The 19,909-nt window shown below is 44.5% G+C and overlaps 1 long non-coding RNA gene across 1 annotated transcript; it reads right to left on the bottom strand.

Moving 5' to 3' along the window:
- Positions 1-466: 466 nt before the first annotated feature.
- On the bottom strand, positions 467-11,723 carry LOC142491672 (uncharacterized). Its single transcript, XR_012800447.1, has 3 exons — positions 11,470-11,723; positions 3,893-9,085; positions 467-3,674 (listed from the first exon to the last, which is right to left on the bottom strand). It is a non-coding gene; the product is annotated as an uncharacterized LOC142491672 (long non-coding RNA).
- Positions 11,724-19,909: the final 8,186 nt, after the last annotated feature.

The following is a 19,909-nucleotide window of genomic DNA, read 5'->3' as shown; positions in this document are numbered from 1 at the left end:
AATGTTTTCCACTTTTGAATAATCTTTCTCACTGTAGAATGATGGACTTTAAATTGTTTGGAAATGGCCTTATAACCCTTCCCAGATTGATGGGCAGCAACAATTGCTTCTCTAAGTTCCCTGCTGATGTCTTTCCTCCATGGCATTGTTTTAACACACACCTGAATGCTCCAGACCAGCAAACTGCTAAAACTTTGGCTTTTATAGATGTGGTCACACTTGCTGATGATCAATTAATCAAAGGCATTTGATTAGCAGCACCTGTCTGCTACTTAGCATCTTAATTCCTATGGAAGCAGTAAGGGTGTACTTAGTTTTTCACACACAGCTTCCTCATTTTGGCTTTATTTTTGTTAAATCATGACACGGTGTAATATGTCACGTGTTGTTGTTCATCTGAGGTTGTATTTACCTAATTTTAAGACCTGCTAAGGAACAGATGATTGTTATTATATCCTGATATGTAAAACCATAGAATTCAAAGAGGGTGTACTTTCTTTTTCACACCACTGTAAGTATACAGTAGCGACACTGTTTATTCTAACACGGCCGTAACCGCGGTGTGGGGAAAGTCGCGACTAGCTGGCGGCTCGTTTGGGGATTTCCCTGGCACGTGCGCCGGTCACACGGTCCAGGGTTCCCCGGCATCCCCGAAGCCTGCAGAGGCAGCAGGGGTAAGGGGGAAGCTGCGCAAAGCTGCGAGCAGCCAGGGGTTCGGGGAAGGGTAGCATTTTTTTATTAAACGCGGGAAGGGGAAGAAAGGGGAAGATGCGGCTCGTTCGCGGCTCCGTTTTGGCGCCAGCCGGGCGCCAGCTGAAAAAAGCACCGTTCATAACGGGCAAATGTTAGAATAAGATGTGTCGCTACAGTATAACTCACCCCTCCTGCGGCACCTAAAAATATATGTACACAGATATAACAAAATATAATATTAATAATGAGGGCTACCCTATGTGCTAAGTCTAACAAAACATTTCTCTCCTCTGCTATCTCTGGATATCCTAACACACATAAATGTGGAACCCTTCTATTTTCGTAATTGTTTTGTTTAGTTATCAGACAAAATAATAATAATAAAAATAATAATTATAATCCCTAATAATACCCCAACCAGGATCCACTGATCTGTTTGGCAGTTTCTGGTCACAATACTAAATTATATATGTTAGTATCTAAAATATTAAAACATAAAAAAAATATACGGTTAGTATACAATAATTCAGCTGTGTTGAATATATAGAAAAATGTTAAGTACTTATTCTCTTGATTCTTCAAGAATAATACTTGTATAAGTGTCTATCAGTTCTTTAGAATAAACTTGTGTAAATGTCTTTTGGACCATTAAAAAGTTGTGTAAATGGGTCCTTGATGGGGGAGACCACTTTACAATGTGTCAAATGGACCCATGGGCTCCGTAACCTTGACTGCTGTAATTGTTGTAATCAATACTGCAACATACTGCAACATGCTGCAATGCATGTTTTCTTTTAAACGATTTAACCATCACCCAGTCTCCAGACTCAAATAGGTGCACTTTCAACTTTGACCTATGCAAGGAGAGACTACAAAAAATAAATTAGTTGCATACAATACTTGCTAATTGTTTCATTACCAATAACAGGGTCCTTAGTTAGTTCCTTTGAACTACTGAATGTCATACATATTCCCATAAGTGTCTCATAGAGAGATAATTTATGTTTTTCTGTCTAAGTTAAATATTATATGGTAAATATTATAGGAATAAATTCTTGTAACAATTTGTTTACCACTGTCTTAGCGTCCGCATATAGACAAGAGTAGAACTTAACCAAAACCTATCTAATAAGATCTATCTGTAGATTACTGCAAATACATTATATTGTCTGCAAATGCTACACTGTTCCCATAAATCATATGCTGCCTTAACAAGTTCTGGGGCCCACCAATCAATTATTCCCTCTCTGTTCACATATAACGCATGTGCTATTGGAACAGTATACAGTATAACATTAAAATGAGGCAGGAGATCTGCATTTAAAACCTCATGCTGGGAACAAAAATGATTTGACACCATATTATCCTCTGTATTCCTCCGACAGGAAACATCAGAATAAAACATCTGGATTGCTCCGAGATATATTCTTTAAAATGAGAGGTTATAGATGAAGATTCAAAGTGGGACACCTTTGGAGAGAAAGTGGTCAAAAGTTATAAAATACGTCACATGTTCAGTTAAATTTACAGTCGAAAAATGATTTCATATAGGACTTCACACTAATTCCCTATATTGTACTCTTTGTGAAGCACTGAGTACACTCCTAGCACTATCCAAATAAAGACATACGTTCTAAGTATTATTCTATTTAGTTAATCAAATAATATAACCTGTAACACTTCTGGGCGTATAGCCAGCTATTTGTCTGGGTGTTCCGCCAAATGTCCTTGAACAGAACAGACACTAACTTTTCAGTATTTCAAATATTAAGTGCTGGTTTCTAACATATGTAGCCTGGTTCCCGGTTACCCCCCCCCCCTCACCTCCGCTGAGCGCCCAAGAGTTACGGGGGCGGCCGAGTTGCGAACGGCTCATCCGGAAGGTGGGGGCTAGTGCAGGGAGCACTCCGGTACTCCTGAAGCTTTGCGGCGGCCCAAACGTAGGGCGTCGCCATTTGGAGATTGCGCAGTGGAGTCAGAGTTGCGGCGACCCCTCGAGGCAGTTCGCGCATGCGCAGGCTAAAGCGCGCGAATGGCAGCCAATCAGGAGGAGGCTCTAGCAGGGGACTACAAGTCAGAGGAGTATTAGGGACGACCACCTGATGCCAGGGAACCAATAGGGCACGCGGATCTTCTCAGCAAGGGAAGTAGGAGGTTGCGCAGGAGAGCACGCTGGCAGTCGGGTCCAGGAAGGGAAAGGCGTAGGAGGTGTCTGTGCAGAGAGGCAAGTAGCCTCTGCACTAGGCCACAGAATTCCCCTAGGCCCCAGATAGGCCCTGAGTCACTATACAGCTTGTGGTTGCTGTAGGGACAGGTCCTAGAGTAGGGAACCTACCCCATAGGTGCTGATAGTTTAGGGACACAGCGGATGCTGCACTCCCTTAGGAGAGGTCTGGGACCAGGTCTCAACATAGAAAGAGATACTATCCGGGTGGGATCGCCCCGGAAGGACGTCACAGAAGGGATCGTGTATCGGCGGATCCTTTTTTAAGTTGTCTGCTAGTCCGGGCGCAGGAGCGCTCGGCAGGTAACCATACACCAAGTGCACCACCTATACCATTCGCATACTAGTGGGCCGCTCGGTCACCACACATTGGGGTTTGGGTGTGGGACATTGGACACAGTGTGTGAACACAGAGGGTTGCGTCCTGCAAGACGCTTTGGCTAGTTGTACTCTTAGAGAGAAAGGGTATGTGATGGTTATGCATATATGTTTACAGTGTTATATTAGTAAAGGTACTTGTCATTTTATATCAAGTGTATATATTATTGTATTGGGTTCCTGTGAGGGGCAACTCCATTGGGATTCCTCCCAGGCGGAGGCGCTGCATCAAGTAGTGGTAATATATCGCACCAGGCTTCTCTGTGGCAGAGGCTCAGGCCCTGCGAGCCAACATTTATTTTTTCCATACTGGGCAGCTCAGAGTTTACCAGGGTAGCTTCCCCCACAGTTCAATGCAGGCTAAAATTTTCATGGCATCCTAAAAAAAAACAAAAAAAAACCAGTGCATTGTTAACATATAACATAACAGAGTGCTTGTGAGCTTTGGAAAGCTTAAAAAAATCCCAAACATATCCTAAACAAAACAAATAAAATTGAAATGTATTTACTGGTTACACACAAACAGAAAAACAACACAGAACACAGACACAAAAAAAACAAAATTTCACAAATAATAAGAAAACAAACATTTCTCACCTATTCCAATAAATAAGAAAACAAAACAGTTTGATTCTGCAAACTAAGTTATTAAAAATGTCCTTCTTTTTTTCCAGTTTATAACCTGCTTTTAATTTGAAGCTACTGAGTTAACTTTCATGTCTGTGATGTGGTCTGCACATTATTCTTGTGTAACGTGTTCTTTTGATTCTGTCTGTGGAAATTAAGGGGGAAAAAAAGTCATTCTGGTTAAGGAAACAAATTGCCTGGCCAGTACGATAAATATCCTTATTTTTCCAGGCTGATTACAAAAATGGTAAAGATTATCTGATCTTCCCGAATTTGCCCTCCTCTCTGTCCACGGACACCTAAACTCACCACTGCCCAGTGTTGATTAGTTTGTGTTGTAGTGGGTGTGTACACCTTTAAAATTAAACTTCATCGCAAGCAATTGATTATATTCTTATTTTTGTAAGAACTTGTACGTTTTCTGGATAATAAGTTTTTTTATACATATAAGCCGGCGTTCCCATTATTCAACTCTCCCACAAAACTTACACATAGGTAGGATTCACTCAGGTACAAGGGAAGGATATTTCTACAAGCACACAGGGATTACTCAAACAATCAACCCTTTAACCATATTTATACCTGAAAATGTAATAAAACGTTTTGGGGAAAATACTTATTTTCCCTACCTTGGACCTTTGCCTGGAGCGTATTCCCCACTAAGATTCGCAATACATGAGAATCCCTGACTTTCTCAATCCAGGCTGGGAAGACCCCTCTTGGGAATTCACACTTCAGACTATCCCGGATTCTTTTTAGGCAAAAATAATCTGTTGAAAACAATGAAGAGCACCGATGGACTGCGACATTGTCAGTGCCAGTCAGTATGCACTCAAACTTGGTTAATCTGGCATTAGGAATTTTGGTTCTGTACCTTATTTTGGGATTGGCAAATTATAATTTCTACTTATTTACTTTATGCCTTTTTCCAGCCCATGCCTGTAACAAAATTAAAAAATTCTATTTCAAAAGTCTCTCTCTCCACTGTTCTGATAATGGTCATTCTGGTTATTTCTTTGGTTATCTCTCCTAGGAGCTCTGCAATTCCTGGCAAAGTGTTCTGATTTTCTACACTTATAACAGTTCCGTCCTCTTTCTTGGTCTCTATTATTGAATCTATTCTGAGAATGGAACACAGGTCCATTAGCAACTGTATCTTGTGAATAAAACACTGTCTTGGCTTGTACTAATTTAACACTTTCCTTTGCTAACTTGACTTCCTGATTTTTTCCCATTGCTTCCTCACAGCGCTGCATGCGTGCTGCAACAATCACAACGTCAGAAAGGGTCTTATGTTCCCAGCCAATACATATAGTCTGTACTTGCATCCACATCTCTGCATGTAAACCTTTCATAAAAGCAGCTACTACTGTATAAGCAGTCTTGCATTTGTTTCTACTCCTTCAAATTCTTCCATAGCCCTTAATCATTTTCAATAATCTATCAGCAAATTCACTTACTGTTTCATCCTTATTATGTTTTGTTGTGTTAATGTTTGTCCTGTCAATTGGGGGTAGCAGGAACAGTAGATGTCACTGTGTTTTGTGAGGGGGTGACAGGAACAGGGTGTGTCACCTGAACGGGAGATGATATCAAGGGAGGCATTACCTGAGGAGGCTGTTGTTGCGGGAAGGGGGAACAAAAGGGCATACTCGTTCATGTTCCATAACCAAATCTGGAGCTGAAGACAATAATAAAGTATTTTTCTGAAGAGGAACTTTACTCAAATGTGTATAATATCCAGGTGGACTGCTCACAGTAGTCCCTACATTAGTGGAGGATTCCGGACAGTAATAGTTGTTTGACAAAGGGAGTGGAGGATATAAAGAAACTGGAGCAATTTGCGGGGATCTTGCCTGACCCTCACATGAATTCTTAATTACGTGAACATTAGTAAATTGAGTTGATACGTTTTCTACTGTTTCCTCTAACTTTCTATTTGTCGTCTGCCAGAAGCTTTTGAAGATTCATCCCTTTTCTTACTGGCTTCCTCATGCCATTTAAAATAACTTTGCCATTCCAAAGCACTGGACTTACTTTTTTTTTATGCAAAGTTTTTAGTTTGTAAGTATTCTAACGTATCCAAGTTAAAGGTGCCATTGTTAGTATTTTTTTATTCTTGGTTATATTTGTCCATTTCTTGATATATTTTCAAGTATAAGGATCATGTCCATTATACATAATATAATTGGGAGTTCCTTTCTCAGGACCCTCCTTTTCCTCAACAGAATTATTTTGGCCCATTTCAGCCACCACACAGACAACACAGATAATAACAACTGGAAAATTACATACCCTCACAAAGAGATCTATTTATGTGATAACAACTATATAATTATTACCCTCACGAAGAATTTATTTACCTGATAACAACTATAGACTTGTTACCCTCATGAAAAATTTCTTTTTACCACAGTTTAATAACTATAGTTATCCTCACGAAAAATTTATTTACCACACAGTATTAATAACTATAGTTATTCTCACGAAGAATGTCTTTTTATCAATTGATTGTTACAATAACCCACTCATTATCAGAATTCCGTCACCCAGACCAGACTTCAAAGAGACATCATGGCCTCATGAAACACTCAACTTTTTAAACTAAAGGCATTTCAAAAGGCGCCATACCTTGTCAAATGATAGTCATCGTTGATTGTCCCAGCGAGAGCCGCTCTGTCTCCCTAAAATCCAAGTGTCTGAGATATTGGAATCCCATCCTCGTCGCCAAAACTGTCGTTGTTTGCAAATGCATGAATACAGTATAAGAGCAAACACGGGTCATGGATAATGAGTTTGTTTATTGCAATATTCTGAATGATCATACAGGAGTGTCTCAAGACTCTGCAAGGGGAGGGCCCTTGTAGCCTTTTTATACACATGAGTTTCTTTGTCTAAAACAAGTTGCTAGGTAGAATACAATATCTCCGCCTTATTCTAAAGCAATCATTGTAAAGGTCACTAAATAAGTAAAAACTGGGTTAAAATATCTTAATACAATGAACAAGGTATATTAGGATTTTTATCTCCAATTCTGAATATGCTGCAGAATACATGCTTCCCCCTCATTTCTGGGCATTGAGCCATAGGCCGATTTTGTTTTTGAGTCTCCTGGTAGCCAACCTGATACAGTCACAACATGTACAGTCTTTCACAAATGAATGAACACGAATGATTGCAGGAACACAGCATGAGACACAAGACACAGATTTGTGAAGACAGACAGACAAAATGGAGACGAAATAGATGCTGCACACCACCAACAACCTCATCTCAAGTGACCCCCCTCCCAGTCCATTTCATACATATGTCAAGCGCTATGTACATTAATGGTGCTATATAAATAAAGACATACAATATGTCCTCCATTTCTACACTATGTTCATTTCAACAATATTAGATTAACAACACTAACTTGTAGATAATACTGGAACAAGCTTTACAAGTGAGATGTGGATCCACGATGAGAGCTCTGCCATCTTTACAGCGGTATTGGTAGTGAGAAAAATCTGGAATGGGCCTCTCCACCTGGGTTGAAGAGCGTTTTTTAGCTGAAATTGTTTGACCATTACCAGTTGCCTTCCTCTAAATGGTGTTGTTTCTTGTTGTCACCTGTATTGGGAAGCTTGTACCTGGGAAAGGAGAAACTTAAGCAATTTCATTAATTTCCCACACATACTGATTAAATCATCTGTTAGAGCATGATCATTGTAAATTAACCGCTTTTCGCCTTATGGAAGCGACCCTCTCCTTGGTTCAAGATTCTCCCGGGAGGAACACCCACGATCTAGTGTGCTGTGCTGGAAACAACGGATTCGGAAGAAGTAAATAATTTAGACACGCAATGTTCTTTCTCAGTTACTTCTCGTTTATTGTTTCAAGTGCATAAGCTTTTATAGGCATTCCGTGACGTACCATGGAACACTCCAGTATGTATCACAAGTTTACATACGCCAATAACATCTTATCTTATTGTTATGAGTCATTGTCACACATTGCTATTCAAGCAAAAACTATATACTGGGGGGGTTAAAATGTTCTAGGAAAAGTGTCAACAGAAAGTCCTTGATACAAAACTACAGCGTAAGCGGTTTTTTATACAATAACAAGTTGTCTACAATAACAAGTTTTAGCTCTATGAGCAGTTTTCTATAACAATAACAAGATGTTTACGATTTTAGGCTGTTAAGGCAAAATTCATTATGGTTATAATTGCAGACATAATGAGTGGCACACAAAATGGACACACACCCCTCATATAATCATTAACAATCATGCAACAATAATTCTAAGGTACCTGCGGTGATCATTGGTCTACCTATTAAAATCTCATTTGGGGTTAATTTAGTCTTTATCTTGTGGAGTACGCCTTATAGACATAAGTGCCAAGGGGAGTGTGTCTGGCCATTGTAATTTTGGTATCAGCACAGATATTACCGATTTTATTTTTTCAGAACCCCATTGGTCCTTTTGACCTTTCCCGCACTCCTGAGGATATCGATTATCGGATATCGATTATCCCCTCTTTTGTTCATATGCAATGTGCCATGTGAACAATATATAGCATGTAAGATGAAAACATTAGCGGCTAAGGTATTGGTTGCTTGTTCTGGAGCAAAATTAACCTGGGAAATAGGGTTTTTGAAATTTGTATGTTTAGAGACCAGAACAATAACTATGGCTTGTGGTACAAGTAAAAGCCTCTAGTATGTCTTTAACATATGTTGCATTGGCAATGGGGAACCTGCAGATGTAGGAAAAACCCTGTAACATTGGGTAGGAGATTTGCATAAAAACCTCATGTTGGGAACAAATATAATCTGATACCAAATTATCCATTATATCTCTTTGACAGGAACAATTAAAATACGAAATAACATCTGGTTTGCTGAAAGGGATTCAAAATGGGGCAGCTTTTGGAGAGAAAAATGGTCAAAAGTTATAAATATACGTTACATATTTATTTAACTTTACAGTAAAATTATTCTGTATCGGACTCCACACTAATTCCCTGTACCGTATTCTTTGTGAAGCGCTGAGCACACTTCCAGCGCTATACAGATAAAGACATACTCAGTATTATTCCATTTAATTAATGAAATAATTTCAGAATCTGCTGCTCATTCTGGGCGTATAGCCACCCTTTGCGTTCCGCCAAATGTCCTTGAACAGATAAAAGATTCCTAATGTTAATTGCTAGTTTCAAGCATACACTGTTATATATGGAGCTGCTCAGAGTGTAAAAATTGAGCTTCTCCCAAAGCCCAATGCGGACTACATTTTTTCCTGGCATCCCAAAAATATATAAAATAAAAACCCTAGGACATTTGTCCAAACAGTGTGCTTGTGAGCTTTTACCAGCATCTCAAAAATTCCCAAACATATCTTAATCAGAACAAATAAAATTTAAATATATTCACTGGTTACAAACAAACAGAAAATACAACACAGAACACAGACACAAACATAATTTCACCCTTCTCTCATACACATTCAACCAACTTCACAAAAACAATAATAAAGCACATATTTCTCACTTATCCCAATAATAAGAAAACAAAAAGTTTGTTCCTGCTAACTAAATTAATAAAAAATGTCTTTCTCTTTACCCGTATTATAACTAACCTGCCTTTAAAACCAATTTGAAGCTGCGGAGCTTCTACTTAACTTTCATGTCTGGACTGTGTTCTCTGCACATTCTTTAAGCTGGAGAAGGGGGGAGGGGGCTGTCTGGGCTGCTATTCTGAGTCTCTCCTTTCTTGAGATAGAAATAGAGTAGAGGGAAAATAATGTCTCCGGTTTTAAAAAGATCATTGCCTGGCCAGAACAATAAACTCTTACATTTTACCGGTAACCGGTCTGATTATAAAAATGGTAAAGATCAAATGATCTTCCCGCATATGCCATTCTTTGTCCACCTCTCTTTCCACGGACACTAAAACTCTCCTTTGTTCAGTGTTGTTCACTTCCTATTGTAATGGATGTACACCTTTTTTTTAGAAAATGTAAACTTCATTGCGAGCAATTAATAATAATCTTATTTTTTTTAAACACTTGCAAGTTCCTGGATAGTAATTTTGTATACATATAATAAACCAGCGTCACCATGATTCAACTTTCACACAGGGGATTCATTCAGGTAAAATTCATTCAGCTCTTGTCAAGGGCACAACAATTTACTTGACGACACCGAGACTACTACTGTTATTAGAACCTGACTCATTAGCCACTTATTACTGTGGGGAAATGAAAGGTAAGATTTATGCTCCCATACTTGACTCTGCAGCATTGATTAGCCAGCTGATGTATGCTTAACCTCAGCCACAAAGCCTCATGAAATCCGAAGATTTATACTGCCACAAACACACAGGGATTACTGAAGGTCAGAAGGTTCCACTATGACCCCTTGCTTTCTCCTTCTTCCGACTAAGAAAATTGGTGTGTCCTCCCATAGCTTCACGCTTCCTCCCATAGTAATTTATTGCAAACAACCCTTTTTCCTGCGGATGTCTCCTAGGTCCTCTGCAATTAGTGGCAAAATATTCTGACTCTTTACAATTATAACACTTTCTGTCCCTTCTATTTCTTAGCTTCCCTGCTCCTTTGCATTCTCTACCACTGTAAGAATTTCTGACAAGCTTTTATGTTTCTAACCATAGTCTCTACTTGTCTCAATTTCTACATGTAAACCTTTCAAAAAAGTCTCAATACCTACTTCCTCAATACCTTCATATACCTTGATTATTTACCATAACCTATCGGCAAATTCACTTGCTATTTCTTTCTCATTTATTTACTATTTCACTTGCTATTATATTAACTTTTGTCCAGTCAATAGTTAAAATAAATGCAGCAATTATAACACCTGTTTAGGGGGAATATAAGGTCTCTAATATAATTTGGAGTTCATATTTCGGGACCCTCCTGTTCCTTAACAGAATTTCTTTTGACCCATTTAAACCTACGGTATGTTTCCCCGTGGGATTTGCACTCAATCCCACAGAGAAAGATTACTCTCTCAGATAAAAATGTGTGCAATTGTCCTCTGTATCCATTTTTTATTATATTTACTCAATCCTGTCCCATATAATCTACACATAGTTTCTATCGGCGACCCTTTGGTCGGTCTGTGAGAACTTTAGGTTTCCCATATTTCTCTATTTACCCCAATCAATTTTAATTGATTGTGTACTGTACTTACTATGCGTATCTCTTACATAAACAACATTAATTGATTATGCTTTGTGATCCGGAGTGTAAATTGAAATAACCTGAGTAAACATACAATCAAGGACCTGTCGTTCTCAGAGTAAAACCAATGGTACCTCCTTTCGGAGTCTTCGTACCAAAACACAGGCGTGTCAGTCCGTAGACTGTCCCTCAATTATATTTTCTCTTGAACTATACACCGGACTACCCAAATATTATACTTTAAGAACCCTTACTTAGTCCCGTTGCAGTTACCAACTGAGTATAATATCTCTTTTCATATATATGGTGACATAGTATAATAAAACAGTGATTTGAATATAACCATAAAAACTCACTTGAAACTGTGAGGACCCCGTCACTCAGATAGAATGCCCCTCAAAACCGATCTCTCTACAGATCACTCAAACGTTTAGACTATAGGCTTTTTTTTTTTTTTTTTAAGGCGAGCCTTATCTTTTATTTGTTGTGTACAGGTTTGAGTGAACGAGGAGTCTGATCCAACCGGGCTTCTGCTTCCGAGATATTGGGGTCCCTATTCTCGCGCCATCTGTGAAAGCAGTAAAAAAATAATAAATCAAATGTTTAGGGTTCAGAATAATCAAGTGAGAGTTTATTGTATACAGGTATGCACAGGGAGAGAATTCAAATGAGCAAAGCAATTGCTGACAGTTTTTATACACAGAGAATAATAACTGTACCCCTCGTACGCACCTACAGATGAGGTGAATTACAGGTCATGGAAAATAACTGGAGACCCTTTTTGTAACATTTATCTAAAACTTACATGAAAAACCATTATTCTATATTCTTACTGCCTGGGGCCTAAGGTTTCCTGAAAAAAAATATCTAATACCTTCCTCTAAATAATTAGTTTCCTTAGAAGTTTTAATCTGGTATACTCCTTGGTTGGGTGCGTGTAAGATAAAATAAATGGTTTCTTGTTTTATCTCCTATTAACCTTGGAAATAATAGCTTACATATTCCTCTCCTTCTTTTGCAGCTGGCCATGGGCTGGAATTCTGCTGAGCGCGATACAATCTTCACATCTCTTATTCTTCATACAAATAACAAAAATGACTGCTGAGACAAAATGGATAACAGACAGACAAACAAAATGGCTGCATAGATCCTAGTGCCCCATCCTTGAGGCCCCCCTATATCACACTTTCATAACATACATACACACATTATATATGTCAGCTCTCAAAGTGTTAATCCTCCTTAGAGTAGCTAGTTCAGATGAAAACTAATTAATCCGGCTGGACTCCTGAGGAATGAATGGGGAAGTGTTTTAAAAGACACAGGAAGCTGCCAGACTGAGTGACTGAACTGCTACTATTCCCAGAGAAGGGGGACAGAGAAGAGAGTGACACAGAGGAGTTTCTCTGAGCTCACGTGGGGCCAAGTTTCCTTAGGAATGAAGGACAACAGACCGTGGTGAAGCGGGGATGTTCGGTCCTTGGCATTTACAGAGGAGAGTCTCTCTGAGCTCACGTGGGGCCGAGTTCTCCTAGGAAGGAAGGACGAGAGACCGTGCTGAAGCGGGGACGTCTGCTCCAAAGGACTAACAGATAAGCAAAATGCTTTATTATTGTGTGCAGAGACTGTATACATTGTTGCCTATGCCAGGGCATGTTTTGGGGGTGGGAACCAGCTTAGCCGGCCATCCAACTAGTGAGGGCAAAAGCTACGATGTAGTTAGCTTTCCCTAAAGGGAATAGGTGTTCTTTTTATGTTTTGTTTGGACTTAAAGGGACGGTGGGCCTGTTGGTGTATGATTTAATCCCTGTAACTAAACCCCATATAGAGAGATAGTGTTTCCGGTCTTAAGTTGGGATAAAAGAGACTGCAACGTGGTGTGGGCATCACTATATATATAGTGATGCCCACACCACGTTGCACGTTACCAGTCAAAATAATCTACAAGTTTGAAGTATACATAAAAGTTCATATTCTGTGTGCCATATAATATTAATAGTAAATATTGCATCCTAGAATCTTTAATGCGCATATTTTAAATTAAACTTCTTTGTTTTTTTGCCACAGAAATTGTATTTGTGATGGTGCTGTTTTTAATTAAAAATCAAAACACAATTTTCCTAGACATCACCATTAGTATAAAGAACAACCAACTACAGACTTCTGTATACCGCAAACGTATAGACAGAGCCAGCTTTTTGAGGGACAACAGATTCCACCCGACACACACAGCATGCAACCAGCTACAGTTAAGCCATACGATACAACGAGTTAAGCCATACGATATGCTCCGACACAGCAGGCAGAGGCCAGCGGATTATCGCCCTGAGATCAGATTTCATAAACCGTTGATATAACCACAAATCCACAAATATAGACCAGCAAATCCTCAAAGCCACAAGAATACCAAGAAGTGATCTCCTTGAATACAGACAGAAAAAGACAAGCGACAGGTGGTCACATATAACCCACCCCTGGAAGCCCTACACAAGATCGCCAGGGAACTACAGCCCATTCTCCAGGAAGATACAAGACTGCAACAGGTCTTCCCTGAAACACCCTTATTAGCAGTGTTCGACAAACCTATACATTTGCTCGCCCCGGGCGAGTGGATTTAACCCCCAGGCGAGTAAATATTGGCCCAAGCAGCACACGTTTGGTAATAGGTGGCGAGTAGATTTTTTTGTGTGGCGAGTAGATTTTTTGGTGATTTGTCAACCACTGCTTATTAGCATACAGAAAACCTCATAATCTCAAGAAAATAATGGTGAGGAGTAAAGTATTCAACAGTACAACTGAATGCGGGACAAGACCATGCCAGGACTCAAGATGCAAAACATGTGCAAAGCTCCACACAGCGGGTACAATACAAATACCACACAGGAATCTGGAGTACAAAAATCAGAGGAAGGTTCACCTGTTCCTCCAGCAATGTTGTGTACCTCATCATGTGCATGAAATGCCCAGGGGGCTGCTACTACATAGGTGAGACGGGACAGGGGCTAAACAAGAGAATGAATCTGCATCGCCACAGCATCACACGCGGAACAAGAGACAGTCCTGCCTGCGAACATTAATCTGACTCCAGCCATAAGATGAACGATCTGAAGGTGGCCATACTCAAAGGTAATCTTAGAACACCGAAAGAGATATGGTTGCATGAATACAAATTTATGCAACTGTGCAGGCACTTAGCGGTGCCCTAAACCGAGACCAAAGTTTTATGAGTCACTACTGACATGAGAGAACTCTCTTCCCATGAGTGCTCTTCCCATGAGTATGCACCCACAGCTTTCTCTTACACATATAAATACTCTATGTAATTCCAGCCCTATATACCAATAGGGATCACATAGTATCTACAAACACTTTTAGTAATGCAACACCCTCTCACATTTCTACACCTACCCACACCATTGATGTACACTCACACGCCTTTTGTAAAGTGCTGTATACACTGTGGGCTCTTTATTTATTTATATTTACATATACACACACTCTTACGTTCCTCACATTCAGGGACTATTTAACATCTCAAGTCATAAAATCGCACACTACACAGGGGGGAGGGATGAGCTCTATTCACATTCCAAGATGCACTGTTTTTGAGTAAACCCCTTGCCTGCTTTATTCAATGTAACATCACCGGAAGAAGAGATCAGTGTATCTCGAAAGCTCGCACAAATAAAAGCCTTTCGTTGGCCACAGAACGGTATCGTCTGTTCGTTTTTGAATATTAAAGCTCGGCTAACATGGTACTGATAGCTCTACATACACACACACACACACACACACACACACACACACACACTGGTTGACAAATCACCAAAAAATCTATTCGCCACACAAAAAAATCTACTCGCCACCTAGTACCAAACGTGTGCTGCTTGGGCCAATAATTACTCGCCCGGGGGTTAAATCCACTCGCCCAGGGCGAGCAAATGTATAGGTTTGTCGAACACTGTATATATATATATATATATATATACAGTTTTCGACAATCCTATACATTTACACGCCCGGGGCGTGTGGATTTAACCCCTGGGCGAGTAAATATTGGCCCAAGCAGCACACGTGTTTGTTTTTTTTAATTTCCCTGCTCGCGCTGAACTTTTCCCGCGCGCGCTGCCTGAAACAAAAAAAAAAAACTCCCCCTACCTGATTGCTGATTGGTGCGCGCTCCCAGGCTTTGTGGGCGCGTGGCCAGGCTCTATATGAGCCGGCCCCCAACGAACGGCCATTTTTTCTGGCCGGAGATCTGTTGGAGAGTACGAGAGTAAGTACTCTCCAATCCTCCATCCCCTCTGCTCCTTCCCTGCCTCCTGCAGTTCCCCCTTACTCCCCCCCACCCCCGATACCCGCGCGTGGCTGGATATGGTAGCGTGGGTGTTCCCCCTTCTCTCCCCGGCCCCCGCTTACCCCGGCTTCCCGCGCGGGGCGGAGGTGTCCCCCTTTTTCCCCCTCCCCGGCTTCCCGCGCCACTTCCCGCTTCCCCCGATCCCAGGGTGATGGTAGTGGGTGTTCCCCGCTTACCCCGGCTTTCCGCGATACCCGCGCGGGGCTGGTGATGGTAGTGGGGGTGTTCCCCTCGATACCCTTGGGGGGCGGGTGATGGTAGTGGGGGTGTTCCCCGCTTACCCCGGCTTCCCGCGATACCCTTGGGGGGCGGGTGATGGTAGTGGGGGTGTTCCCCACTTACCCCGGCTTCCCGCGCCACTTCTCGCTTCCCCTGATCCCCGCGCGGGGCTGGAGATGGTAGCGGGGGTGTTCCCCCCCTTACCTACTTTGTCTCCACTTCTCCACTGTCCCGTGGCTGTCCGCGCAGGGCGGGAGATGGTCGGGGGGGAGGGGGAGCGCGAGCGGGGCAGTGGTGGTGGTGCTCGGTCGCGCGGCCTTTCCTCTTCTTCCCCCCCTTTCGTGTGTGTGTGTGTGTATGGGAGAGTGTGTGTGTGTATGGGAGAGAGTGTGTGTGTGTGTGTGTGCATGCATGCATGGGAGAGTGTGTGTGTGTGTGTGTGTGTGTGTGTGCGCATGCATGGGAGAGTGTGTGTGTGTGCATGCATGGGAGAGAGAGTGTGTGTGCATGCATGGGAGAGAGAGTGTGTGTGCATGCATGGGAGAGTGTGTGTGTGCATGGGTGTGTGTGCGCATGCGTGGGAGAGTGTTTGTGTGCATGGGTGTGCGTGGGAGAGTGTTTGTGTGCATGGGTGTGCGTGGGAGTGTGTGTGGCTAGGATACCAGAAGTGTCACATCACCCCACCCCCCAATCACCCCGCCACCCCACCCCCCAATCACCCCGCCACCCCACCCCCCAAACGCCACCCCACCCCCCAATCGCCACCCCACCCAATCACCCCGTCACCCCACCCAGTCACCCCGTCACCCCAGTCAGTCACCCAGTCACCCCACCCAGTCACCCCAGTCACCCCACCCAGTCACCCCGTCACCCCAGTCAGTCACCCCGTCACCCCAGTCAGTCACTCCAGTCAGTCATCCCGTCACCCCACCCAGTCACCCCGTCCAGTCACCCCGTCCAGTCACCCCACCCAGTCACCCCAGTCAGTCACCCCGTCACCCCACCCAGTCACCCCAGTCAGTCACCCCGTCACCCCAGTCAGTCACTCCAGTCAGTCACCCCGTCACCCCACCCAGTCACGCCACCCAGTCACCCCGTCACCCCACCCAGTCACCCCGTCACCGCACCCAGTCACCCCGTCACCGCACCCAGTCACCCCGTCACCGCACCCAGTCACCGCACCCAGTCACCCCACCCAGTCACCCCAGTCAGTCACCCCAGTCAGTCACCCCGTCACCCCAGTCAGTCACCCCGTCACCCCAGTCAGTCACCCCGTCACCCCAGTCAGTCACCCCGCCCCCCCAGTCAGTCACCCCCTCCCCCCCGTCAGTCACCCCCCACCCGTCAGTCAGTCACCCCGCCCCAGTCAGTCACCCCCGCCCCAGTCACCCCCGCCCCAGTCAGTCACGCAGCCAGTCAGTCACCCACCCTCTGTGTGTGTCACCCACCGTTTCTCCCGTGTCTCCCCCCTCTGTGTCTCTCCACTCTCTCTCCCCCCCACACTCTCTCTCCCCCCCCACACTCTCTCTCCCCCCCCACACTCTCTCTCCCCCCCACACTCTCTCTCTCCCCCCCACACTCACTCTCTCCCCCACACTCTCTCTCTCTCCCCCCACACTCTCTCTCTCTCTCTCCCCCACACTCTCTCTCCCCCACACTCTCTCTCTCCCCCACACACTCTCTCTCCCCCACACACTCTCTCTCTCCCCCACACACTCTCTCTCTCCCCCACACACTCTCTCTCTCCCCCCCACACTCTCTCTCTCTCCCTCCCACTCTCTCTCTCCCTCCCACACTCTCTCTCCCCCCCACACTCTCTCTCCCCCCCACACTCTCTCTCTCCCCCACACTCTCTCTCTCCCCCACACTCTCTCTCTCCCCCACACTCTCTCTCTCTCCCCCCCACACTCTCTCTCCCTCCCCCCCACACTCTCTCTCTCCCCCACACTCTCTCTCTCTCCCCCACACTCTCTCTCTCTCCCCCCCACACTCTCTCTCTCTCTCTCCCCCCACACTCTCTCTCTCCCCCCCACACTCTCTCTCTCTCCCCCCCACTCTCTCTCTGTCCGCCCCACACTCTCTCTCTCTCCCCCAATACGCTCTCTCTCTCCCCCCCACACTCTCTCTCTCCCCCACTCTCTCTCCCCCCCACTCTCTCTCTCTCCCCCCCACACTCTCTCTCTCTCCCCCCCACACTCTCTCTCTCCCCCCCACACACTCTCTCTCTCTCCCCCCCCCACACTCTCTCTCTCTCCCTCCCACTCTCTCTCCCTCCCACACTCTCTCTCTCCCCCCCCACACTCTCTCTCTCCCCCCCACACTCTCTCTCTCTCCCTCCCCCACACACTCTCTCTCCCCCCCACACTCTCTCTCTCCCCCCCACACTCTCTCTCTCTCCCCCACCCACTCTCTCTCCCCCCCACTCTCTCTCTGTCAGCCCCACACTCTCTCTCTCTCCCCAATACACTCTCTCTCTCCCCCCCACACTCTCTCCCCCCCCCCCCCACTCTCTCTCTCTCCCCCCCACTCTCTCTCTCTCCCCCCCACACTCTCTTTCTCCCCCCCACACTCTCTCTCCCCCACACTCTCTCTCTCCCCCCCACACTCTCTCTCTCTCTCTCTCTCTCCCCCCCACACTCTCTCTCTCCCCCCCCCACACTCTCTCTCCCCCCCACTCTCTCTCTCTCCCCCCCACACTCTCTCTCCCCCACACTCTCTCTCTCTCCCCCAATACACTCTCTCTCCCCCCCACACTCTCTCTCTCTCCCACACTCTCTCTCCCCCCCACTCTCTCTCTGCCCGCCCCACACTCTCTCTCTCTCCCCCAATACACTCTCTCTCCCCCCCACACTCTCTCTCTCTCCCCCCCCCACACTCTCTCTCTCCCCCCACACACTCTCTCTCTCTCCCCCCCCACACACTCTCTCTCTCCCCCCCACTCTCTCTCTGCCCGCCCCACACTCTCTCTCTCTCCCCCAATACACTCTCTCTCCCCCCCACACTCTCTCTCTCTCTCCCCCCCACACTCTCTCTCTCTCTCTCCCCCCCACACTCTCTCTCTCTCTCCCCCCCACACACTCTCTCTCTCTCCCCCCCCACACTCTCTCTCTCTCCCCCCCCACACTCTCTCTCTCTCCCCCCCACACTCTCTTTCTCTCCCCCCACACTCTCTCTCTCTCCCCCACTCTCTCTCTCCCCCCCACACTCTCTCTCCCCCCCCACACTCTCTCTCTCTCTCCCCCCCACTCTCTCTCTCTCCCCCCACTCTCTCTCTCTCTCCCCCACTCTCTCTCTCTCCCCCCCCCACTCTCTCTCTCTCCCCCCCACTCTCTCTCTCCCCCACACTCTCTCTCTATCCCCCACTCTCTCTCTCTCTCCCCCACTCTCTCTCCCCCCCAAACTCTCTCTCTCTCCCCCACACTCTCTCTCTCTCCTCCACACTCTCTCTCTCTCCCCCCCACACACTCTCTCTCTCCCCCCCACACACTCTCTCTCTCTGTCCCCCACACTCTCTCACACTCTGGATCTGGATCTCTTATTTACCCTATATATCTTAACTTCTCTGTCTCTCACCCACACTCTCTCTGTCTCACACTCTGTTTCTGGATCTCTTATTTACCCTGTATATCTTAACTTCCCTATACTACACCGAAATAACCTATACTGCTTTCTTCCAGATCTGACTCAAGCTTCACACGGAAGACATCGGAACCCCCCCTAACCCAGAAGACAGGTAGGGAACACATCCCCTCCAATGTATAATATTGCGGGAATGCGGGTACCTGGACATTGAGGGACTACGGATCAGGTAAGATCCCAGGCGGGATTGCTGCTTTAGATATTGTGAAGCGGGGACGTCCAGACACTGGTTAAGGGGTTCAGGAACATTTACACACACACGTAACAAGTACTAATTGTAGTATAATGTAATACAATAAATACATTTGTCAAAAACGAATGTTCTGACTAGGAATTTATTAAATGTATTTTATTTATATATTTTATTTTAAAGCGGGGTTGGAGACGGGACTTGGAGCGGGACTAGGGGCGGAGTTGGGGGCGGGACTAGGTGGCGAGTAGATTTTTTGGTTGGGCGAGTAGATTTTTGGGTGATTTGTCGAACACTGTGTATATATATATACAGTATATATATATATATATATATACATATATGTATATATATATATATATATATATATATATATATATATATATATATA

This window comes from Ascaphus truei, chromosome 1, assembly GCF_040206685.1.
Source record: "Ascaphus truei isolate aAscTru1 chromosome 1, aAscTru1.hap1, whole genome shotgun sequence".
In the NCBI taxonomy this organism is placed as follows: domain Eukaryota; kingdom Metazoa; phylum Chordata; class Amphibia; order Anura; family Ascaphidae; genus Ascaphus; species Ascaphus truei.
The sequence above is the reverse complement of the archived record's forward strand: the minus strand, read 5'-3'. Positions and strand labels throughout refer to the sequence as shown.